At 42.9% G+C, this 26,097-nt stretch overlaps 1 protein-coding gene and 1 long non-coding RNA gene across 4 annotated transcripts in view; one reads left to right on the top strand and one right to left on the bottom strand.

Moving 5' to 3' along the window:
- The window catches only part of OPCML (opioid binding protein/cell adhesion molecule like), a 1,351,977-nt gene that overhangs the window by 160,963 nt on the left and 1,164,917 nt on the right, over window positions 1-26,097 (bottom strand). The gene's annotated exons all lie outside the window — the stretch shown is intronic.
- On the top strand, window positions 12,288-18,802 carry LOC138843674 (uncharacterized). The gene is made up of 2 exons (XR_011378600.1): window positions 12,288-12,512; window positions 13,272-18,802. It is a non-coding gene; the product is annotated as an uncharacterized lncRNA (long non-coding RNA).

A 26,097-nucleotide genomic window follows, 5' to 3' on the forward strand; every position in this document is an offset into this window, starting at 1 on the left:
CATTTTGGGTTAATTCCATATCTTCTTTTTTTATTTTGTCTTTTTTTTTTTGACAGGCAGAGTGAACAGTGAAGAGAGAGAGAGACAGAGAGAAAGATCTTCCTTTTCTGTTGGTTCACCCCACAATGGCCGCTGTGGCCATTGCACTGCAGCTGGCACACCACGCTGATTTGAAGCCAGGAGCCAGGTGCTTCTCCTGGTCTCCCATGAGGGTGCAGGGCCCAAGCACTTGGGGCCATCCTTCACTGCACTCTCGGGCCACAGCAGAGAGCTGGCCTGTAAGAAGAGCAACCAGGACAGAATCCGGTGCCCCAACCTGGACTACAATCTGGTATGCCAGCACCGCAGGCGGAGGATTAGCCTATTGAGCCATGGCACAAGTCTCCCATAAGTTTTGATATGTTGTATTGTCATCTTCATTTGTTTCTAGAAATCTTCTGATTTCTCTTTTGATTTCTTCTATGATCCACTGTTCACTCAGGAACATGTTGTTCATTCTCCATGTATTGCATATATTCTAGATATTCTTGAGTTATTGATTTTCAGCTTCATTTCATTGTGGTCAGAGGAAATGCATGGTATGATTTTGATTTTTTTGAATTTTCTGAGACTCGCTTTATGTCCCAACATGTGGTATATGCTAGAGAAAGTTCCATGCACTGGTAAGAAGAATGTGTAGTCTGCAACTGCAGGATGAAAAGTTCTATAGATACCTGTTAGATCCATTTTGTCTAGAGCATTGATTATCTCTGTAGTTTCCTTGCTGATTTTCTTTCTAGCTGATCTGTCCATTACTGCAAGTTGGGTATTGAAATCCCCTGTTACTATTGTATTGGGAGTCTATGTCTCCCTTTAGATCCATTAACGTCTTTTAAATAGCCAGGTGCCCTATAATTGGGTGCATATATGCTTTTAATAGTCACATCTTCCTGTTGAATTGATCCTTTCATCATTACATAGAGTTCTTCCTTGTCTCTTTTAACCGTTTTTTGTATTAAAATTTATTTTTTCTGTTATTGGATGGTTACATCAGCTCTTTTTTGGTTTCTGTTAGCATGGAATATCTTTTTCCATCCTTTCACTTCCAGTCTGGTGTGTATCTTTGTCGGTGGACATGTGTTTCTTGTAGGCAGCAAATAAGTGGGTCTTGTTTTTTAATCCATTCACCCAGTCTGTGTCTTTTAACTGGAGAGTTGAGGCCATTTACATTCAAGGTGACTATTTTTAAGTAATGACTTAGCCCTGCCATTTTTCCATAAATATTTCTATTGTTTACTTTGAATTTCCTTAGTACTTTTACTGGGAAATTTTCTGCCTTCACCTTTAATAGTGACGATCATGTTTCTGTGTTTCTATGTGTTAGCACATCCTTAAGCATCTTTTGTAAGGCTAGATGAGTGGTGACAAATTCTTTCAATTTTTGTTTATTATGGAAGGTCTTTCTTTCACCTTCATTCATAAATGAGGGTTGTCCAGGGTCCAGGATTCTGGGATGACAAATTTTTCTATTAATACTTGGAATATGTCTCTCCATTCTCTTCTAGCCTGTAGGGTTTCTGATGAGAAGTCAGCTGTGAGTCTAATTGGATATACTCTGAAAGTAATCTATTCTCTCTCTCATGCATATTTTAGAATCTTTTCTTTAGGTTTTACTGTGGAAAGTTTGAGTACAATGTGTCCCGGTGCAGCTCTTTTCTAGTCATGTCTATTAGGAGTTTTATGTGCTTCCTGTACTTGGACGTCCCTTTTATTTCTCCAACTTGGGGAACTTTTCTGTAATTATTTTCACTAAAAAGGCCTTCTAATCCATTTCTATAATTCCACACATTTATGAACTCCTAAGACCCATATCCTGGGACACTGGGACACTTGATAGTATCCCATAAATATCCAGCACTGTTTTTATGCTTCCTAATTTGTTCTTCTTTTTTTTTTTTTTTTGGTTTAACTGTAAAATTTCCAGATATTTGTCTTATAACACAGATATTCTTTCTTCTGCCTCACAGAGTCTGTTGTTAAGGCTTTCTACTGACTATTTTAATTTGATCTATTGAATAGTTCATTTCCAATATTTCATTTTGATTTCTCTTTAAAATCTCAATTTCCTAGGAAAATTTTCATTCATGTCATGAATGGATTTCTTTAATTTGTGTATTTGCTTCTGATTACTTTTAAGTAATCCTACAATCAATTTTTAAAATTCCTTATATGGCATTTCTTCAATCTCTTCATCTTCACAGTCTAATATTGAAGTGCTGTTGTGTCCTTTGGAGGGATGTCATGTTGTCTTCCTTATTCTTGCTTGAATTACTACATTGATTCTAAGGGGTACTTGTTCTTTTACTTTTTTTCTTTTTGATGGCTTTTATCATTGGGCTATGCCTCTGTGGCTTAGTGTAGTGTCTTCTCTTTTAGTGAACACCAAGAGGTCTGTGCTGGGTGTGGCCAGGGAACTCCGTTCAGTGCTCCAGAGTGAAGGGAGTGCCCAAGGTTACATCCAAATTGGGCACGGTAAATCTCTCTCTCTCTCTCTCTCACTTTTTTTTTTTAATCGGAGAGGAGGGTTTGATCAGCTCTGTTGGTATAGTCTTATGCTCATCTCCTCTCCTCCAAGGAACCCAATGCCTGGGCACTAGCCCCAGTGGGTGCAATATTCATTTGTGTTGCCACAAGAACAACACAAAGGATCTCTGCAGTCCTCAGTGTGAGCACAGATCCCATAGCAATCACCCTCATCATGTAATCAGGGAGCTCTGAGCATGTGGAGTCACCGCAGAGACTGCCCAGAGACCCAGCCACATCCTGCACCCTCCCACGTGGCCACAGTGTTTTCACAGTTCCAGTACACAGCAAACATCCAGTCTCCTGTCGATTCTCCAAGCCAGACTCAGGCATCTCTTCTTAATGGTTTCTGGGAGGCAGACACAAGCTGGTGTGGCTGTTACATATATCCAAAATGGCCCTCATCTTAGCTGGTTATAGAACACTGGTGGTTGGGGAAAGAGAAATGTGCCTCCCCCCCCCCCTTTTTTTTCTCTAGGTTGGCAGGTACGCTGTCCCTCACAGTGTCCAAGCCAGTCATACCAGGCTCTTCCCGCAGCTTTATAGTCAGTGGCTTGGACTGCTGCAGTCTGGCCTCACCTCATTCTCCAAAGCTGATGCTAAGGCTCTCGGCTGCTAGGGTCCTGTGTTGTGTCAGTGTTGGTCCTGAGCATCCACACTGTCCATGTAGATCCACACTGTCCGTCTAACTTTCGTGGAGTTTCCTCTGCGGTTTTCTCCCTAACTCTTCCCTGAGATTGCACTCTCTCCACTTATCTTTTCTTTTTTTATAACTGTCTTCCCCTCGACTATAGCAGTAAGCTCCCTCCCTATTGCCATCTTAGACCTCTCTTTTCACTATCATTTACGTTGGATTATCTTTTTGCACTCATTCACTTTCTGCCTATACGTATCACCAAATTTAAAATGAGTTTGTTGTTGGCAGCATAAAGCTGGGCTACATTTTTTATCCATTCACTCAATATCATTTGATTGGTGACTTTAATCACTTTGAGTTTGAAGTTCTGATAGTGAATGATTTCCTGTTGCTGTTTCTGTTAGTTTTTTCCTATACAGCTACAGTATTTTCTGTATTCACGGTTTTTGCTTTCTGGTTTTCTTGTTCTTTTATAATTTCTGATAGATACATAATAATTGTAAATATATATGAGGTATAATGTGATGTTTTATTTTAATTAGTTTTTAACGATTCAATGTGATTTGTGGATATAATAAGAACATAATGGTATCCCCTCCCTCCCTCCCTCTCTTTCCCTCCTTCCCTCCCAAACTGCTTCTTTCTGCCTTTCTTTCTGCTCGCAGTTTACTTTTTGAGATAACATGCTTTAAATTTACATTATAGTAAAAGGGCTTAATACCTCAATGAGTAAGAAGTGTAACAAATAAAGGCAAAAATATCCCAATTTAGTGGGAATACAGACAATGACTATAAGCAAAAATTAAGTGGAAAAATGACCATTTCACCCATATACAGTAAATTTTAAAATAATCACAGATCTTTAAAAATATGGTAGTATAACATTCTGCTTTTTTAAATTTTTATTTACGTAAGGTGGACAAATTTTATGTATTGTATATATACAGATTTAGGAGCATAGTGATACTTGCCACCCTACCCTTGCTCCCACACTCTCTCCTCCTTCCTTTCATATTTTTTCTTTTAATTTTTATAGTGACCTACTTTAATTTTATTTTAACCATTGGTTTGATGAAATATAAAATAAAGTTTTATAAAAATGTATTTGCAACAATACTGATACACACAGACATTTCTTTATTTCTTTTTTTGTTTGTTTTTAAAATTTTAGCCCCCACATATAAGGAAGAACATGCAACATTTGTCTTTCCTGGTTTGGTTTATTTCATTCAACATGATGTCCTCCAGTTGTGTCCATTTTGCTGCAAATGGTAGAAAAATAAAGGAATCAAGATTCTAATCCACAAAATACTTATTATTTTTCTCTATGTAAGGTCTATAGTTTTGTGTGTGTGTATGGGTGGTGCTGCCTTGGAGTTTACATAGGATATCTTGGATATAATAGGGTATAACAACTTACGTATAACAACTTAAGTTCAATCATGTGCAAAAACCTGCATTTTAACTTTTTCCCCCCATGTATACTTTATGTTATTGTCACAATTTACATCTGTTCATTTTATGTATCTTCCAACACGTATTTATAGTTGTTTTTAATAATTTTATCTTTTATCTTTTATACTAGGATTAAAAATTACTAATCCATCATCCTTACAGTACTATAGTGCTCTGTGTAGTCTCCTTGCCCAGTGAGTGTTATACATCCTTATGCTATCAAGTTGCTGTTTAGCATCTTTTGATTTCAACTTGGAGAATGCCCTTTAGCGTTTCTCATACAGCACGAATAAGAACTCCATCTGCTCTTTTTTTTATATTTGTCTGAGAAAGACTTTTTTCTGCTAATTTTTTACAGGACTGTTTACCCAGGCAGAGTGTCTTGGTTGCAGGGTTTTCTTTTTGTACTATGAATCTATTACCATACTCCCTCGTACCCTGTTAGATTTCTGATGAAAATCCACTCACAGTCCAATGGAGGTGCCTTCATATGTGGCCAGTTACTTTCATCTTGCTGCTTTCAAAATTCTCTATGAAATTCTCTATGATTTTTTGATAATTTGGTTTTAATATATCTTGGTGTGGATTTGGGGGGGGGAGGTAATTTTATTTAGGTTGTCTTTGGGTTTCCTGTATCTGTATGTCTATTTCCTTCTTCAGATTTAGGACAGTGGGCAGTTATCGTTTCTTTGAAAAGCTAGCCAGGGGCCAGTGTTGTGGCATAGCGGGTAAAGCTGCCTGCAGTGCTGGCATCCCATAAGGGCACCGGTTCAAGTTTGGCTGCTCCACTTCTGATCCAGCTCTCTGTTATGGCCTGGGAAAGCAGTAGAAGATGGCCCAAGTCCTTGGGCCCCTGCACCTGAGTGGGAGACCTGGAAGAAGCTCCTGGCTCCTGGCTTTGGGTCGGCACAGCTCTGGTAGTTGTGATCAATTGGGGAATGAACAAGCAGATGGAAGACCTCTCTCTCTCTCTCTCTCTCTCTCTCTCTTTGTAACTCTGACTTTCAATTACATAAATAAACCTTTAAAAAAAAAAAAACAGGAAAGCTATCTGATTCTCTCTCTTCTCCTTGAACTTCTATAATGTATATATTGTTCTGTGTGATGCTGTCCTATACATCCTCTAAGCTTTCCTCACTTTTAATATTCTTATATCTTTTCCCTTTAATATTCTAATATCTTTTCCCCTCATATTAAATCATCTCAATGACATGTTTGAACATGAGTTACCTGATCTTTCCTTTCCTGTTGGCTATTTTAGTGATTTCTTTTTAGTTCAATATTGTGTTTGTCAGCTTCTTAATTTCTGCTGCATTTAAAAATGTTTTGCGGGGCCCTGTTGTTGCATAATGGGTTAAACCGCTGCCAGTAATGTCAGCAACCCATATGGGCACCAGTTCAAGTCCTGGCTGCTCCAGTTCCAATCCATCTCCCTGCTAATGTGTAAAGGAAAGCAGTGGGAGATGTCCCAAGTCTTTGGGCCCCTGCACCCACACTGGGGAGACCTGGATGAAGCTCCTGGCTCCTGGCTTTGGTGTGGCCCAGCCCTGGCCATTGTGGCCATTTGGGGAGTGAACCAGCAGATGGAAGATTTCTCTCTCTATATATCTCTATTGCTATCACTATCTCTATCTCTTTCTCTTTCTATCTCTCTCTCTCTATCTCTATCTCTCTGTTGCTTTCTCTATCTCTATCTTTACCTCTACCTCTGTCTTTCCCTCTCTTTGTAGCTTTGTCTTTCAAATAAATAAAATAAAACATTCAAAAACATTTTGTATCTGCGCCGGCGCCGTGGCTCACTAGGCTAATCCTCTGCCTTGCGGCGCCAGCACACCGGGTTCTAGTCCCGGTAGGGGCGCCAGATTCTGTCCCAGTTGCCCCCCTTCCAGGCCAGCTCTCTGCTGTGGCCAGGGAGTGCAGTGGAGGATGGTCCAAGTCCTTGGGCCCTGCACCCCATGGGAGACCAGGATAAGTACCTGGCTCCTGCCATCGGATCAGTGCAGTGCGCCGGCCGTAGCATGCCGGCCGCGGCAGCCATTGGAGGGTGAACCAACAGCAAAAAGGAAGACCTTTCTCTCTGTCTCTCTCTCTCACCGTCCACTCTGCCTGTCAAAAAACATTTTGTATCTCTGTATTGATACCCTACTTTTTTATCTGCTGTTCTATAGACCTTGATGAGCACCTCTATGACAGCTATTTTGAGTTTTCTTTCAGGTCAATATATAATTCAAGCTTCTATTGATAGCTTCTGCAGAATTATCTTTTTTTTTTTTTTAATTAGGTACCTTCGTCTGCCTCTCTGTTTTCCTTGGCTCTCTGCGTGGGTGTGAGTGCATTCCAGTTATTACCGAATGGCCTCATCTGTAGGAGACCTTCAGCCAGTTAGAGACTGGGGACCTCTAGCAACGCTTTCTCCGCCTAGGAAGAAGCAGATGGCAGTGGCTTCTGTCTGCCTGCTCTTTGGTGAACCATGGAGGGAGCTGTGGCATTAGCCTTCCCAAGTTACTACCTCCATTCTCCCTTGCGATGCTAAGCTGTGCAGACCAGGCCAGGCTCTGAGATTGGCAGAACTGAGGTCAATCTTCTGGGGAAAACCCCTCAGGAATGCTGGGGTGCTAGCTGCATGAATCGGCCCTACTCTCCCCTGGGAGAAGCCTGGAGTCATGCAGTCACCTTTAGATTTATGATCTTGTGCTAAGAGCAGAGACTCCGTTGGGTGCAGATCCTACATCTCCTTACCACCTTCAGTGAGCCTGACTTGGCAGCTGTCTGGATTGAAGAGACTTTTTGCTGAATTCCTGGATTTCTCACAAGGATATGTGTCCATCAGCTGTTGCAGAATTGGTGGGTTTTCCAGGGGAAGGATGTTCTATGATTTCCTCAGGGGGAGGATGGTCTAGGATTGCCAATGTCAGTCCTTTGGTTGCTTATATTTATTAAGAAGAGACTAAGCAAAATATTGAGCATCATCAATTGTATGTAAAGAGATTAAAGGTTTTATTTTGTTAATGTCACATTTAATTCCCTATATTTTTATCCTGTCAAAATAATGTAAGAGAAGCTACTTAATAGTGAGATTGCAATTCAACTGTATGTATAGCCCCACACATTCCTTGAAACTTAACGATATATATATGCATATCTATATATATGCATATCTATACATATATGTAGATATATGTATATATGTGTGTGTATATATAAATATAAATATCGGATTGGAAGCATATGAGGAGACTTCAAAAATCTTGTGATAAAATGGGATTAAAAGATAAAGATAGGGGACAGCGTTGTGGTGCATGCAGTGGGTTAGGAGGCTGCTTGTGAGGCTAGTGTTGTTGTGCAGCTGGTTAAGCTATTGCCTGAAACTATGGCATCCCGTTTGAGCACTGGTTCAAGTCCCAGGTGCTCCACTTCTGATCCAGCTCCCTGCGAAGGCAACGGATGATGGCCCAAATACCTGGGTCCCTGCTACCCATGTGGGAGAGCCAGATGGAGTTCCTGGGACCTGGCTCTGTCCTGGCTCAGCTGCGGCCAATGTAGAGTGAATCAGTGGGTGCAAGATTCTCTCTCTCTCTCTCTCTGTCTCCCTTTCTGTAACTGTACTCTTTAAATAAACAAATAAATCTTTTTTTTTTTAAGAAAAAGTCTGCTTGTGATGCTGGCATCCCATATCAGAATACTGGGTGCTCTGCTTCATCCAACTTTCTGCCAAGGCACATGGGAAAGCAGTGGAGGGTGGCCCGAGTTCTTGGACCTCTGGCTCCCATGAGGGACACCAGGATGGAGCTACTGGCTCCTGGCTTTAGCCTGGCCCAGCCCCAGCTGTTGTAGACATCTGGGGAGTGGACCAGTGGATGAGAGCTCTCTTTCTCTCTGTCTCTGTTTCTTTGTCTCTCTTTCACATAAAAGAAGTAAATAAATAAATACTGTAAGATACAGTGAAAAATGAGTATGTAGCTCAATTTTTATCCTGTCTTAGAAAAGTGGACTTTACAATATCTAAGTTTTATGTATTCATGAATGCTTTTTGAGTTTTAATTTCTGTGTTTTCAACAATGAATTAATTACAGTGGCTTCCACACACAAATGACCAGCCCACTTAGCTTTTACTGTGATGTCTCCTGTGTTTATTTACAAGTGCAATTAGAGAATCATATTTTCCAAATTGAGTTTGCTGAATTAAAAGTACAGTCTTCAACCAATGTTTTGAATTTGCAAATCATATTCCAAGAAATGAAACTCATTGCAGCAAAAGCTTGGAAGAAAACAATAGAAGAGGCGGAATATGATGTTCTGTATCCATCACTAAGCCCCAAATTGAAAAATACAAAAATTAAAGTAAAAATAACTCTGGTTCTACTGGTAACTGGTCTGCATTTGTGGAGTTCTGTAGAAAAATAAGCCTTTGTCCTCCACGCGTATTCATTTTAAAATATGACAGCTCCAAAACCTTGGTAACGTCTCAGCCACCTTTGTTGAGCATAACACATTAAACAGTTCACTAGGCTTACAATGGTTCACAATGCTAAAAATCAAATTGTACCAGTAGCTCTGCCTGTTTTTTTTTTTTTTTTTGCCAAAGCAATATGACTGATTTTTGAATAAAGAAAACAACAGTGTTCATCTGAGCTTGCTAACAACACCCAGTGACACATGCTGCTATAGGAAGTTCTTACTCTATCTTGAACACCCATTAGGGAGCATTATCATACGCAACATTACATATTCAAGAACTGACAGCCATTGATGCATGGCTGGCACAAAACAAGATAGTGAAGTCACACTTGGGTTTTACTCTGCAGAGATCCCTCTGCAGGCTTAATTTGTACTCCCGCCTGGATCAACAAGCCCTGAACCCCCGCACGACATTGGCAAGAAAACAAAAACAGCAAAATTCACAGTAACAAACTCAATTTCTTATTTCTCAAATGAGGACAACACACTTCACATGCACCCTGACTTTACCTCTGGCATTTTTATAGGGTAGACAGCAATGATTGAGTGTGGATCTATGGTAAGCCCACAAATCTGGTAACAGAGAGTACAAACTGCAGTGTCATGAATGCCACAGAAGTCTCCAGCATGACCCTCTGCATTTCCTGGGCGCTGTCCACAGGAGACAGAGGATTTGGTTTCTCTTAGAAGAGCTCTCCCTCAGAACCACCAATTACAGATTCACACACACCTCCATGACTTGCAGCGTTAAGGAATGAGCAGTTTCAACAAAGGAGACAGGTAGTGTAATGTGTGTGCGCATGGTGCAGGAGTTAGGTAATGTGTGACTGGTGGTGGATCAGGTATGGTTCTCATCTTAGGTGGTGATACATAGTTCATAGTCAGGAATCTATGTAACTGGAAGTGTCTAGAAAGAACCAGATAAATCCTTAATTTAGAGCCTGGGGGCGGGGGGTGCTTCCCTGCCCAGGGCTCATGGAGAGAGCATCCTCTTGTCCACAATGCATCCCACAGCCTGAAGAATTCATTTGCACTCGTCCCATTAAGAGTCTTTGCTCAGTACAGTAGCACAAGGGACGGGCTGTTCTGAGAAAGATGCTGGAGCTCTGAGAGACTGCGACGCACTGAAGACGAAGTCGAGTCTCAGCAGTCTAATGGGCCCAGAGAGGCAGTAAATTTCACAGCAACTTGACACATTAATATAGAAGTACAGTCTGTTATATCAAAGGGAGATTGTCTTAGTCCTTAAGGGGAAGCCAGCAATCCAGAAATGAAAAGTGTGCACTGGTGACTTGTGAAAAATGTAGTTAACACCGAGAGCTGAAGAACAGACCTTTGTGCCTTCCCTGGTTTATGCTGTCATCAAGGGCAGCATCCAGGCCCTCCTGGAGCCCACGTGTCCCACACGGCTGCATCTCCTGATGCGGGTTCTCAGAAGGCTTGCATCTCTGCAGCCAGAGAGAAGCCAAGCCAGTAACCAAGTTTTTTTTTTTTTTTTTTTTTTTTTTTTTTTTTTTTTTGACAGGCAGAGTGGACAGTGAGAGAGAGAGAGAGACAGAGAGAAAGGTCTTCCTTTGCCGTTGGTTCGCCCTCCAATGGCCGCCGTGGCCGGCGCACCGCGCTGATCCGATGGCAGGAGCCAGGTGCTTCTCCTGGTCTCCCATGGGGTACAGGGCCCAAGCACCTGGGCCATCCTCCACTGCACTCCCCAGCCACAGCAGAGAGCTGGCCTGGAAGAGGGGCAACCGGGACAGAATCCGGCGCCCCGACCGGGACTAGAACCCGGTGTGCCCACACCGCAAGGTGGAGGATTAGCCTAGTGAGCCGCGGCGCCGGCCCTAGTAACCAAATTTTTATCTGGTCTCGTGGGACAATGTAGGTTCTGTTTTTCTAATGTGATGTTTTCTCTTATATTTGCCCCAATATAGCTGCTTGAAGCACATTTTTGTATCATTGCTCAGAAAAAAAAACCACTTTAATTACTTAATTATCCAATAATAGGGAGATATTTTGATAAGTTACAGAATGTCCACAGGATGAAATATGATGAATGCGTTTAAATGATAATTACAAAGATTGAATAGAAAGAAATGTGAGAAATATTTATGATTGAATGTTCAATGAAAATGCAAACGACAACACTGCCAGAGTGCCAGAGTGGATGTGAAAGCACAGCTTCACGGCAGTCATGACTGGGAGGAGGGGGGGAGCTGCTACAGCGGGAGACATTCTGTAGGTTTCTTTCCATTTTGCAAATTCATTTCACAATGTTGTAACATTATATTCTTATGCGTATATTTTTAATAAACCACAGGGAACAGGAGCTAACTTAATTTATTAATATCTTTTGCCTTTCTTGCTTAGTTGTTATCTAGTCCTAATGCTTTGAGCACACACATTTAATTTTCTCCCATAGCTACAGCCAAAGTGTAGCTGGAGAAGAAAGATGCTTTATTCTGCAAGCCTATGACTCAGTCCCTCCTGCCTTCACTCACTTCCCAGTGGGTTGAAAAATAAACCTGGTTCATGTGCAACAGAAAGTTCATTTAACCAAAGCCATGTGCACCAGTCTGGCAGAATGCTGAGCACCACAGGGGACCTTCCTTTCTCTCTTTCCTATTTGGTTTGCTTCAAATAGTGCTCTACAAGCTACTGAGCACCAAGGTAAGCACTGAGCGAAGGCTGCAAGCAACTCAAGGTCTACAGGACTGAAAACCCACCGGGTAACTTCTTTAGAAAAGGGCCTACATGACAACATATCTGAGGTGATATAATGTGGAATATTAAAAGATAACAAGCCTTTCATGTGATACAATTAAAGTAGGGAGAGGTGACTAAGTGTGATTTGCCAAAACTCAAGATAATACCCTACCAATAATGCCTTTGCACAAGTATTAGTCACCTTTTTGTCTTAGAATGAAATACTTGAGGTAGCCGAACTGGTGTACATTCTGGAGGTTCCCAGTCCAAGATCACACGGGCCCCTTTGCTCTGACCCCTGGTGAGGGTTTCTTGCTGGCAAAGTCCTGAGGTGGCACAGGGCATTGCAAGGCATGGGGCAGGGAGAGTACATGTGCGTGTGTGTCTCTGTGTTTGCATGGGCTCAAGGCTTCCAACCTGGGGGCTCCACCCTAATGACCTCATCCCATTACAATCACCTCCTAAAGGTCACAATTCTAAGCATCATAGTGGGTTTAACATTGACCCCTCTCAATTCCATTAAGATAAGACTTCGGGGATTAAACTTCTTCATGAGCTCAGAATTGGACTGGGAGAGGAGACGGGGAAAGGGAAGGTACAGCACACACTCAGACACCAGCAGCTTCCCATCTGGGCGAGGAATGTCCAGCTTGTGGGCTGTATCAAAATCATTTTTCAGGTCCTGCCAAGGCAACTGCAGGTGAGATTTGAAATTCAGTGAATCAATAGCAAGTTAATTTTTTAAAAAGATTTTTTTAGTTATTTTAAAGTCAGAATTACAGAGAAGGGGCGGGGGGAGAGAGGTCTTCCATCCACCAGTTCATTCCCCAAATGGCTGCAATAGCCAGGGCTGGGCCATGTCAAAGCCAGGAGCCAGGAGCCAAGAGCCCCATCTGGGGCTCCCACATGGGTGAAGGGGCCCAAGGACTTCTTCAGCCACTGTCTGCTGCTTTCCTATGTGCACTAGCAGGGAGCTGGGTTGAAAATGGAGCAGCCAAGACTCAAACCAGCACCATATGGGATGCTGGCACTTCAGACAACAGCTTTACCCACGAAACCACAGTTTATGATTTTCTATGGCCTATGAATGAATGATGTTGTAAATGGTCCTTGGTAGAAAAAAGGTTCTCCACCCTTGGAAGAAGGCAAAAGTCATGTAGTGTGTGGGTCTCAGTCACTTCTTGCTGTCTCTTCTCACTAGAAAACAGCTGCATTGCTCTGTTCATGTATATTCCTGTGCTTCCTGTGTGTGGCTTCTCCTGCAGGAAGGCTCAACCTTCTTGCTGTCTAAATCTGACTTCTCTGCTTCCTCCTACTGAATGGATTTCTCTGGCTCTTCCAGCCATCCCCCACCCCTCTCCCTCCTTTGAACACCCCTCCTCCTAGAATCTGTGTGCTGCAATTTGGCAGGTCCTCTTTATCCAGTGTATAGTAAGACAAACCCCTCTTTCCTATACAGGTGCTGCAATGAGGAGGGGACCCAGAGATGAGACCTGAGATGGTCCCAACATAACCTACATGGGCTGTGTAGACGATGAGGCTCCCAAAGGAGGAGTAGGCAACTGATGATGCCTCAGACCAACGAGGGTCTAAGGACTGCTACCTGGTGTGGTTGGGGAATGGGGGATGGGGAGGAGGAAGAGAGAGAAACTGCATGTAAAAGAAAACAAATAATCCTATCTAGAATTGGTCTAGATTCTATCAAAGAACAACATAAAAAGAAAGCTCCTTCAATAAAATGGAAGCTTCTACCAACAAAATGACTTTAGAAGAAAGGTCACACACCTAAGAAAACAAGCTAAAGACCAAACAAATTTACTCATACAAAATATATAAAGACTGTCAAGGAATAGACTAAGCACCGCTAAAAGATCAAAATGCTAACATAGCACACAGATTCAGAGAATTCTGGTGACGCACACACCATCAACAGCAACAAACACACACAGATGAACATCATTAGAAGCCACTAATACATTGAGAGGAAGGTGATGGTCATCTATAGTAACTGGGCTGGAATACTCAACTGAGCAAAGGAAATATAAGATGTTTTCAAAGTCACAATACAAGAAACATCTTAACAAAGGGATGGAGGGATGGAGGAACTGAATCTGGAAATTGGAAGATTACAAAAAAGTCCCAGGAAATTTTGATAGAGACTAGTCAGTCCCAAGACATGATATTCATTTAAGCTAATACGGTTCAGAGATAAACAAATCATTCTTCAGTCATGTAAGCAGCAAAGCAAACGACTTATAAGACTAAAGATATCAAAGTGGCCTCTGACATTGTCCACAGAAATGTTCAGTGCACAATCTGGAAAAGATCCCTGAAGTTCTAAAGGAAAATTCATCTGATTCACGATTGTTTTGCTCATCCTGGTTTTTGTGGTTCACCAATAAGGAATCATGCAAGCACTGTCAAATAAGACAGGACCTAAGGAGTGCCATGTGTATGAATGAGACTATGTGACAATGAAATATAATGTGTTAATGCATAAATCAAAATAAGTCACTTGGCAGTGGGAACATGTTCAAAAACAGATGGGTAAGGAAAGATCATTTAAAATAACTGGGGGATGTTGTGGCTACAGAATAAAAGGAGCAGTACTTACCCCTGAATATACAAATATAATTAAGAGATAGCAAGTGCTGGTAGAGGGAAGATGAGATAAAATATTAATAACAAGGCATTCTTCTCTCCATTGGGAGACAATAGATACTTATCTAAATTTATATATTTATGTGTTATTTGAAAGACAGAGTGACAGAGAGAGAGAGAGTGGAGGGGTGGGGAATCTCCAAGTGGCTGCAACAGCCAGGGTTGGGCCATGTCAAAGTCAGGAGCCAGGAAATCCATCCCAGTCTCCCACCTGAGTAGCAGATACCCTCACTGCTGCCTCCTAGGATTGCATTAGCAGGAAGCTGGATCAGAAGCAGAGCCAGCAGGACTCCAACATGGCACCCCAAGGTGGGATACGGACATCCAAAGCAGCTGCTTAACCACTGTGCCACCATATCTGCCCTGGTGGTTTCTAAATTTAACGTATATTTCTAAAAAGGAAATCTATATACAAGAATGCCAACCTCTTAATAATTTTCACAAACTTATCTTCTTAAAAGTACAAAGGTATTTTAAGAACTAACATATTTATTTAAAGGTCAATTATTCATTCAGTTGTACTTAACATTTCTTTTTCTTTTTTTGATTAATTCAAGTGAAAAGTGAATTAGTGCTTTTTATTCAAAGTAAAATATGATCTCTGTTCTGTAACGTATAACAACCCATCAGTCTGCAGTGCTGGCTAGTTAACCAGATTCTGTGCATGTGTATATATTACTGTCTGTATACAATGTGCACGGGATGCATGGGGTGTGCATATGAAATGTGGCTCTAGACCTGTGATCACTGATGAGAGTGAAGGTGATCAGATCCTAAAACGATAATTCGTGGATGATAGGATTCCCAAATAATAGAAGTGTGGTGAAAATGATAAATCATCGAAAGTAAGAGAGGGACAGTTATCAGAATGAGTGATAAGATTTAAGTGTCACTAATGGTGACCACATTTTAGAAGAGCTGTGGAAGTCTGAACTGACACATGATGTTCTCAGAGGCAAGACAGATTTTGCTTAATCAGTACAATGTAAAGAAATAAAGTACAGTTAGTCGGAAGTCCAAGGGTAATTACCGTAATAAAAAGATGCTATTTCTTGTCCAATTTCTGGAATCTGAATGCTTCACAGTCAAGAATGAGGCTGATAGTGAATGGGAGAAGGTCATGGAATGTGCTGGGAAGTACATTCCATGGTAATCCCCTAGGTTTTTTCTACAGAGACCTATAGCTCTTTTCTCAGGCAGCCACACACTTGGAGAAAAGTGATGTATTGGGTGCAGGGTCTGAATCAGCACTGACACTTGGAACCCAATGCACCATCTTGCATGTGTTAGGACAGTGAACTCTGGGGACCAAAGGCTTCCTGCCCCACGACCAGCACAGTGCGGGTGCACTGAGTCCACAGAGCCACATGATAGCTATCAGTCCCCACGTGTGACAGCATGAACAACTGTTGAATAGTACAGCCTCCATCTTAGTTTTTTAATCTACTATGGGCTACCAAAGTGGATAGGTCAACTGGAAAACTTTGGATTTGTCCGCAACTCCAAGCCCAACCAAAATAGTAAGTAAAACACACAACTGCACTTCTGAGAGTCTCAATATCAGGGAAAGAACCTGTGTTTTTCATGTCACATCCCTGTTTTCTTCCAATGTCTCCCCTACAAGATCAGATGGGTCCCAGCTGATTACAGTGCCAAAAACTTAGCCAAGGAATAGCTCTCATTCAGATGCTGTGCCAGACGTGGCAGCTTTGCTAGAACAGAGTAAAGCAGGCTGCGGGTCTTGTACATGACCAGTAACCTTTCCTATCAGGAAGCAGAATCAGAAGCACTTTGTATTCCCATGGATGAACAACAACATACATTTATTGCTTGCTCCAGGGTTATGATAACTCTGCAGCCCTTGGACATGTTCCGGAGGGACATGGACAGCCTGGATGGTCTGCAGAATAGCACATTCATTCACTGTGTCAGTGATGTTGTGCTCACTAGAACAGAGCAAGGAATGGCATGCACATTGGAGGGTCTGGTGACATGCATTTGCTACACAGAAAAGAAATAAATCCTGAAAAGACTCAATGACATGGGTCTTGTGAAATTTTTTGGATTCCATAGACTGAAGCCTTTCAAAGTAAGACAACTTAGTGCATCCCTTACCTCCCCCCACTGAGGAGCCAACGTTTGGGAACCCTCAGCAGGTTCTGGAGGCAGGGTATTTTGCATCTGAGTACACTGATCTGATTCATTCTCTAGATGACATGGAAGTTGGTAGCCTTGTTTTTAATTGAGGTCCAGAACAGGAAGGTGCCTTCAGCTCGTCCAACCTATAGTGTAGGCATCCCTGATGCACAGGTAACCACAGCAGTAGGGTCTGTGCTATGACCCTCTAACCCAGAAACTATAACAAGACTACCCGAAAACATGGCGTACCTGTTCCAGCTGAGTGAAATTAATCTAAGAAGCAGGTGTATGTGAGCAGGTATGGACTTGTTGCTTTCCCCAGTCCTCTCTGTACAGATGATGTGTCTGTCTCCCAACCTGACCCCCAGCAGCCAGGAGGACCCACTGACAGCACCACAGAGCTAAGCACTACACTAGGAACTGCTGCCACATGGAAGGCAGCCGTGTCCAAGACTGTGTCCTCTTGAATGGGAACCATGGCCAATGGCTAGCCGATTCAGGAAAATGAAAGTCTCACCAGGGACTGGCTAAAGCTTCACCTCCAACCAGGGTATGGTCTGTTTCTCTTGCTACCCAGTCCTGCCTTCTTCTCTTTCTTATAGATGTGTCTCCCCAAAGTGCTCTCAGACAAAACCTCTGTGAGCAACTATGACTCAGACTCTCTTTCCAAGCAGCTCATCTGATGACCTGCCCAGGCCACCATAGAAGGCCCAGGAAGACGCCTTCATTATGTTAAAGCACTCTAATTTAGGGATCATCTACCAACACCACTTAATCTACCTGTCTTGATTTGCCTTTGATGCACAATGAGTAATGTCTATGAATCCTTAATAATGAATAGAACATCCCATAGTTAACAAAATGTAGTATGCAGGGATACAATCCATCTGCTCTTCTAGGTAGTCTAGTTTTGCAGCCTAGCAGTTGAGAATGCATAAAAACCACGGTTCTACACACCAACTCAAATTTCCCCTGCACTTTTTACCCTTCAGTCCAAGACCACTGTAATTAAGAAAGCTGGTATTTTACCTCAGCTTGCATTAGGGATACTCTAGTGCCCAATAGAGTGTCTATTATTTTTTTACTCAATAAACCTTTATCTACTATTTATTTCATGGCAAATAGTAGGCTAAATACTGACAGGTTAATCAGTGAGTGAGTACTTGGATGAACAGTAAAATTTAACTGAGCTTTTATTTCTCCATAAAGACATATTAATTTCTGCAATGGAAAAGAACAGGTTGCTATTGAAGGCAGAAACAATGGAATATTACTCAACCATAAAGAGAATGAAATCTTGACATTTGCAGCAACAAGAATGGAACTGAAAGGCATCATGTTAAGATAAAATAGGCCAGGCACACATAAAAAAAAAAGCCACTTTTTTTTTTTTGATTCGTGGAGCTTAAAAAAAAAAAGGTTGATCTGAACTAGAGGTTGTGGAGTATAAGAGGGGAGAGGAAGGCTGGACAATGGGTACCCGAGCACAGATAGAAGTAACAAGCTATAGTGTTCCATACCACAAGTGAGTAACTGTAGTTCACAGTAATGCATTGTCCACTGCAGAAATAACTGGAACAGAGGAGCTGGTAGACTTCAAACATCAAATGAAAAGGCTAGTTGCCTAGTTTGATTGGTTTGCCCTGGGCATATGTGTAAAAATATTGTGTGGCACTGTACCCTATAAAAATGTACAAGTATTACTGCTCATTTACAATTTTAAAAACTAAATTTTTTAAAGTTTTTTTAAGATTCAGATTATGAAAGAACTATGCACTGATACCAAAAAAGTTTTGGTATCTTTTTTGCACCCAAACCAGCTTATATTTTAATTCTTCCACTCCTACTACCAAAAACTCAACAGAACCTATTGTGGATGAGGTGGTCAGAGAATGCTCTCTGCAGAGAGAACACTTGCATGAGGGTCTGAAGGCCAAGTGGAAGTCAGCCAGGCATGGGCAGGTGTTTGGTGTTTTGTGCCAGCAGGTGCCAAGGTCTCACCTGAGCTCGGCCTGGGAGGAGAGGATGGGGAGACAGACCAGAGTGCCTGAAGGGCATTACGAAGAGCAAAGGGGAGTGATGTGATGTTGAGAAGGTCTCTTTGGGGGAGAATTTTCCTTAGAAATCACTTTTTTCAGGCCAGGAGGTTTTTTTTTTTTTTTTTTTTTTTTTTTTTTTTTTTTTTTTTTTTACCCTGTAAAGGGCCAAAGTCAATACTGCAGACTTTGAGGACCATGAACCTTCCCTGTCATGTCTTTCTCTTCCTCATTTTTTAAAAATATTTATGTATTTAGTTTGAAAGTCAGAGTTAGAGAGAGATGTCTTCCATCTGCTGGTTCACTTCCACAACAGCCAGTTCTAGGCCAAGCTGAAGCCAGGAACCAGCAACTTCATCAGGATCTCCCACAAGGGTGGCAGGGGCCCAAATACTTGGGTCATCTTCCACTGCTTTCCCAACATGGAGCTGGATTGGAAGTGCAACAGCCAGGATATGAACCGGTACCCATATGCGATGTTGGCATCCCACAGGCAACTTTACCCACTATACCACAATGCCAGCCCCTTCCTCATTTTTCTAAAACATTTCAAATAAAATATAAAGTCCTTCTTATCCCATGGGCTATGGGCTGGATCCTGTAGGGCTTGGCTTTAGGAAGCTCACAACTGAAATATACTCTTTTTTTTTTTTGGCAGGCAGAGTGGACAGTGAGAGAGAGACAGAGAGAAAGGTCTTCCTTTGCCATTGGTTCACCCTCCAATGGCCGCCGCGGCTGGCGCACCACGCTGATCCAAAGGCAGGAGCCAGGTGCTTCTCCTGGTCTCCCATGGGGTGCAGAGCCCAAGCACTTGGGCCATCCTCCACTGCACTCCCGGGCCACAGCAGAGAGCTGGCCTGGAAGAGGGGCAACCGGGACAGAATCTGGTGCCCCGACCGGGACTAGAACCGGTGTGCCGGCGCCGCAAGGTGGAGGATTAGCCTAGTGAGCCGCGGCGCCGGAGAAAATATACTCATTTTAATACTTTTGCAGGGCTTAAATATTTATTTTAATATGTAAACTGGGAATATTGCTACTATCAAAACTTTATTTTCTCCTGATCCAGATTTCTTCATCTTATCACAAAAAAAGTCCAATTCATTTCATATATTTTTTGGAAACTACCTCAACTATATTCTGAATGAAACGGACACATGAACGAACGTATGGGTGAGTGAATGATTCTAGAGCTAAAACAGAGGTGCCTCTCCCAAGACAGTCTACAGAGTGGGGTGGGGATGCAGCCAGGAAAGATGAGTGTTGGAAGCAGGCTGTGTAACTGTCTGTGCTTTCCATTTTGGTGATCCCCAAAGCAGGAACTGGGCAATCATGATTTTTAGTACATTTTTTGCCACTTAGCCACATTCCTGAACCAAAAGTGGACACCTGAGACCACAGATTGTACCAAATCCTAGAGTTACCATGTCTTTTCCTATACATAGCATACCCATGGTAAAGTTTCAATTCTAATTTAGGCTCCATATGAGCTTAACAATAACTATTAATAAAATAGAAGAATTATAATAATACACTGTTGGCCGGCGCTGCAGCTCACTAGGCTAATCCTCTGCCTTGTGGTGCCGGCACACCGGTTCTAGTCCCGGTCGGGGCGCCGGATTCTGTCCCGGTTGCCCCTCTTCCAGGCCAGCTCTCTGCTGTGGCCAGGGAGTGCAGTGGAGGATGGCCCAAGAGCTTGGGCCCTGTACCCCATGGGAGACCAGGAGAAGCACCTGGCTCCTGCCTTTGGATCAGCGTGGTGCGCTGGCCACAGCGGCCATTGGAGGGTGAACCAACGGCAAAGGAAGACCTTTCTCTCTGTCTCTCTCTCTCACTGTCTACTCTGCTTGTCAAGAAAATAATAATAGTACACTGTAATACAATTTATTCAAATGTGATCCCTTTCTGCATCTCAACATGTGAGGGGGCTTAAAAATTCACAGAAAGTTGGAATTAAAAGATAAGTTCATTTGGTCCAATTTTTTAAAATTCCATGCATATTTTGTTCATAATACACATTTTTTCATGAACTTCAAAAAGATTTATTAATTTATTCTAAATCGTTACAGAGAGAGGGAGAGACAGAGATCATTCACATGCTGAATCACTCCCCAAGTGGCTACTCCCAGGATCCTGGAACTCCATCCAGGTATCCCACATGGGAGCAGGGACCCTAGTACTTGGGACATCTTCTGCTGCTTTCCCAGGTGTATTGGCAAGGAGCTGGATCGGAAGTGGAGCAGTCAGGATTCATGTGGGATGCTGGCATTGCAAGCAGCTGTTTAACCTGCTTTGCCACGAGCAGACCCCATCAGGAACTTCTCGAAGTCCTTTTGTATCCCTTTGCAGGCTCATCTTTCCACTTAAAGGAAGTTCTTTCTGGCTTCTTTCTGGTATATCAAAATTGCAAGCATCACTACTGTAGGGGTGCTTGGGGGTAATCATTAATTAAAGTAAGAGTTACTTAGAAACAAGCTTTCTGACACTGGGGCAGTTGATCAGAAAACCAAAATGGTTACTAATCGGTGGTGACAGATACAGTGTGGACACACTGGACAGAGGACAAAGGTGGAGATGTCATCACACCATTCAGAATGGCACTTGATTTCAAACTTGCGAATGGTTTATTTCTGGGATTTCTCGTTCAATATTTTCATACATGGTTGCAGCTAATAACTGAAACCAAGGAAGAGTTAAAGGAGGAGACTGCTATACCTACAATTTGCCAAGGTATAAGATAAACGCGGTACATGCCGTGTATCATTTAAACTCCAACCCACACCAAGGACAGACATTGTTGTTGGGAGATAGAGATTGTCTTGCAAGAGGTGCAGGTCAGTGGGTGGGAGAGCTTAGGTTGCACAGCTAAAGAAATGTGACTGAGAAAATCTCTGCAGCTCTGTGCTAGAACCCGAGCTCCCCTAACTCCAGGGGCCCCTGCTCCCCAGCACAACCCCGTGTGAACTGCACGGGCAGCAGCTGCATGAAGCAGAGCAGCTATGCGAAGGCCCCCTGGGGAGGGCTACTATCACTATGGAGGATGTCCCCGCCCACTAGGTGCTCTTCTGCCTGTGCCCTTGACTCCAGGGCCTCCACCGGACTCTGGTTTCCTTGGCAATGTGTCTGGCAGCTTGCCGAACACTAAACGCACATTTTACAAAAGATTTTCTTTCTTTCTTTTTTTTCTCAAAGTTTATAAGGCTAAGGTAATTATCTCAGTGCTTTCCATAATTCCCGGGAAGAACCAATATCTCCTAGAAACCTTTGAAAAACAACTTATTTAAAACCAATTTCCCCTTAGATCATAGATTGCCTGTATTTCTCCTCCCTTCCCCTGGTCTCCTATTCAGATTCGCACAAAAGCAAGATTGCGGTTCAGTGGGAATCTATCCCCTCTGCTAGCTGTCCCTGATCTGTGGTTATATAACCTCCATCTGTGGTGCCATAATCATTTCCACAGCAACGCAAAGGGGTGGATTGGGAGGCCGGGAGGGAGCAGCAGGAGGGCCACTTTGGGGAAATGCAGATCCTCCAAACAGCCAGGTGTTCCTAATCCCAAAGACCTGGAGTCCAGACACAAAGTCACGAAGTCATTTTTTCCCCCTCTCTCTCTCTCTCGTCTCTCTCCCTCTCTCTGTCTCTCTCTCTCTCTCCCTCTCAGTGTATTTCAGATACCAAGTGGCATACACTGGAAAATCTGCTTCATTACTTGTAGAGTAAAAGAAGAACTGCACTTTGTACCTTTCATGTTTGACCTTTCTATCAGTTTCCTTTAGCAATATTAAGCAGCCGACTCTCCAGGTTCTAAGAGATTCGGGACGTGGATCACAGGATCAGGGAGTTTGTGCTCTGAGGTTTAATTCCCCTCTGTGCTGAGGAATTTCATACTGCCTTGAATAAGGCAGCTCATCACTTTGTCTCAGTCTCCTCATCTTTCAAGGGGAACAGTGGGGTCAGCCTTATGGCACAGCGGGTTAAGCTCCCATCCCGTATTGGAGCACTGGTTCAAGTCCTGGCTGCTCTCAGTCCATCCAGCTGCCTGTTAATGTAGCATGGAAATTAGCAGAAAGTGGTGTATTATTTCAGTCCTGGCCACCCACGTTGGAGACCTGTATGGACTTCAGGCTCCTGACTTCTACCTGATGCCGCATTGACCATTGCAGCCATTTGGGTAGTCTATCTCTATCTCTCCCTCTTCCTCTCTCTTCACTCTGCCTTTCAAATAAATAAAAAAAAATCTTCAAAAATGGAGGGGGCAGGACTGTTGAGGGTCATGTCTCTCTGGGTGCTTACAGGGACTAATTACTTTAAATCTATAAGATGTTACACAAATGCTAGGAATAAAAGGAAACATGGCTCCTGCATCGCTGAGAGATGTTAGCTCACACGCATTTCACTAGCGGCACTGAGTGTCCGCATGTGTATAAAGAGAAGAAGAAAGATAGATGGGCAAACAGATTGATACCATCTAGCGTGGGATAAAGCTGTGCCCAACTCTGCAGCATAGCAATCAAATGTGATATACTCAGGTTGGGAACAGGCAGCGAGAGGAGATGAACACTCGAAAAAAAACACAGATTCTGTTTCTAGGCAAGTATCCTTAATAGTAAAAAATGAGAGAGTAGAAATACAGAAAATGTGTGTTATATAAACAGAGTTGTTTCCAAATAGAAAGCTATACGAGGAGCAATATCAACTCATCAAGCCAAAGTAAGACAGAAGCCTCTCTCTACGCTGGGTCTAAGTAAGGGATATTTTCCAGATGTGTCAGGGGCCGTGAGCTGCTTTCCACAGTGCTCATTTTCTCTGGGCATAACAGCACACACGTGTGCATGTGGAGGCATCGTGGGAGATGAGCCAGCGCTTGGCTGTGCCATGGGGGAAAAGTTGGAGGGTGGGGGAGCCCAGGATGAACAAGAGCGCCTGACTGCGATCAGGAGAGAAGAGCGAGAATTGCAGAATTGAAGGTACCGCGGCACGCGAGACTCAAGGGGAGGGCGGAGATCTAACTGCCAAAACCCCTGTTGATTGTGCAGGCTTAAGCCTTGCCAGTGTGGAGCTGCCTGATGGGTATCGAGGAGGCTTCCTTCAATGGGCGGGTGCCCGAGTCCTCAGGAGACTGACAGCACCTAGAGCAGGAGGCTGGCAGGGCATGACTTCTCCTGATGTTCCTTCCTGAAACATTCAGAACATGGCCTGGATTCCGAGAAGACAGCTGGTGCTCTGTTACATCCAGCTGCATTCGTTGTTTGGTTCTCAAGACAAAAGCTGGTCCAGAAAGCACAAGAAAGCAGGGTAAACTGAAATCACAGATGGGTTAGTGATGGACAGCTGCAACATGGACATGGTACAGATGCCCCTGGTCTTAGGAAGTGGTTACATCATGATGAACTCCTATCCTAATAAGTTAAAACTATTAAAAGTCAAAAATCCAATTAATCCTTCTGATTTAGCAAACATCCCAGCTCACCAGCACTGCACATTAAAGTATGGCTTCTGCTGGAAGTGCATCAATTCATACCACCGCAACATCCAAAAATCCTACGTAAAACCATCGTAGGTCAGGGGCCACCTGTAATTCTGTGTGTGCCTGCGATACAGGAAGAACACATTTGCTCCTTTTAATTATTGTTATTAAATAGTGATTGACTGTTCTGTCATAGTTGCCAGGCACACAGAGGGTAAGCCCTTGCTTTCAGCAAGATGCCTCGTTCATGGAGTTCTGGAGAATAGAAGACAGACGAGGAACACATGAAGGTGTAAGTACAAGTGGCAATGACTGCAGGCGGACACGCAGCAAGGCAGAGTGCGAAGGTGTACAGGAGCGTGGCACTTCTGAAGGCCAGGCAGGGGAGTCTCCAGGTCTCAGACAAGAAGGCACTGGGCAGCAGCCGGTGTGAAAGTCTGGGACCAGAGCAGTGCAGACAGAGTCAAGGGTAATTCTAAGCACCGCAGAGAGAAAGGGCAAGGATGAGTCAAGGAGCGGCAAGAATGCCACTGAGGCTGGAGAGGAGTAATTGCGGCAGGCGGAGGACAAAGAGGCGAAAGTAAGCAGGCAGGTGTCACTACGAAGCTTGTAGGCCATAGCAAGCGTCTGCGTTTTATTCCAAATGCAACGAAACACAGTCAAGGATTTCACTGGCGAACTGATGCGTAGCCTGGGTCATAGTCAGAGGACAGACCTGCCTGTGGTGCTCACAGTGGGCTGCGGTGGGGGCCGGCAGGGGGTGCTGTAGAGGAGAGGCCAGCCAGGAGACTTGGAGTCAATCGGGGAGATTGACAGGGGAGAGAAATGGTGGGACTAAAGTTTAGAGGTACAGACAACAGGACCTCCAACAGAGCGGGTGTTGGGGTGTAGGGCTTGGATAAGGCTCAAAGCATTAGTGGAACAGAGAATAAATTAATCAATTAATGATTAAAATAACCCATTGATTAATGAATGATGCTTGTCCTTGAACTGTGAAAACTCAATTCTAGGTCACAGACAGCTTTTTCAGGTTTAAGGAAAAAATGACAATCATAAAGATTAATATTTTAAGAGGATTTTTAGTACTCAATAGTGTGCCAAGTATGTAAATATATCGTCTCATTCAATTTTCTCCTGCCAGTGATAAGGAAAGTTGTATGTCACTGCTCTTTTGCAAGCTTGGGGAGAGGGACAAACTTCAGTAATGTTACACAAACAGCAAAGAGGAGAACCAGGGTGTGGCCCCGTCCTGTGTACTCTTCCCTCATTCCAGGTGTCTCACTCCTTGTAAGTCTAAGAAGCTGCTCAACACCTAAGGCTGCATGGGTTCAAGTGCACCTACCTGAGATTTAATGTCTCATGCCTTTAACACAAAAATGCATTTTAAGTATACAAATAGTCTCGATCATCTCATTATTACAGCTACTGCTTTATTTCTTCTCAATTTTTCTTATGCATTTAATCAAGAAGTCTGATAATTTACCAGTAGCCTAGAGTAACTGCAGTATCCTATGCCTGCTCCACGATTAAATGTTATAATTTTGTAATAGTTTTGTTAAACCTGTAAGTGAAAAATGCTGCTTTGACGTTATTTGATTATTTTAGTCTGTAGATTCTTATGCATGCATTGAGATATTTACTTTTGTGTTTTAAAAAATACCATTTAATTTCAATTTTAAAACCTCTTCTATAGGAATTTTGTTATCTGTCAATTTCTAATTAAAAATGCTATGTGCGAAATCACGAGTACCACATAAATTTCAGAAAATTCTAGTGAAACTGACATGTAGAATAGATACCACATACAGGGTATCTATTCAGCTTCCACAGAGATGAGCTGATTTTGCTCCAGGAGTTCTCATGGTCAAGGATGAAGAATACCCAATTGTGTCCTGAAGCCTACGATAGGTATGAAAGCCTAAGCTGGTTGAGTCTGCAGAAAGTAATGTCTTGTCTGACTTTCATATATTAATCTTCATTTTCAG

Source organism: Oryctolagus cuniculus, chromosome 1 (genome assembly GCF_964237555.1).
Source record: "Oryctolagus cuniculus chromosome 1, mOryCun1.1, whole genome shotgun sequence".
Classification (NCBI taxonomy): domain Eukaryota; kingdom Metazoa; phylum Chordata; class Mammalia; order Lagomorpha; family Leporidae; genus Oryctolagus; species Oryctolagus cuniculus.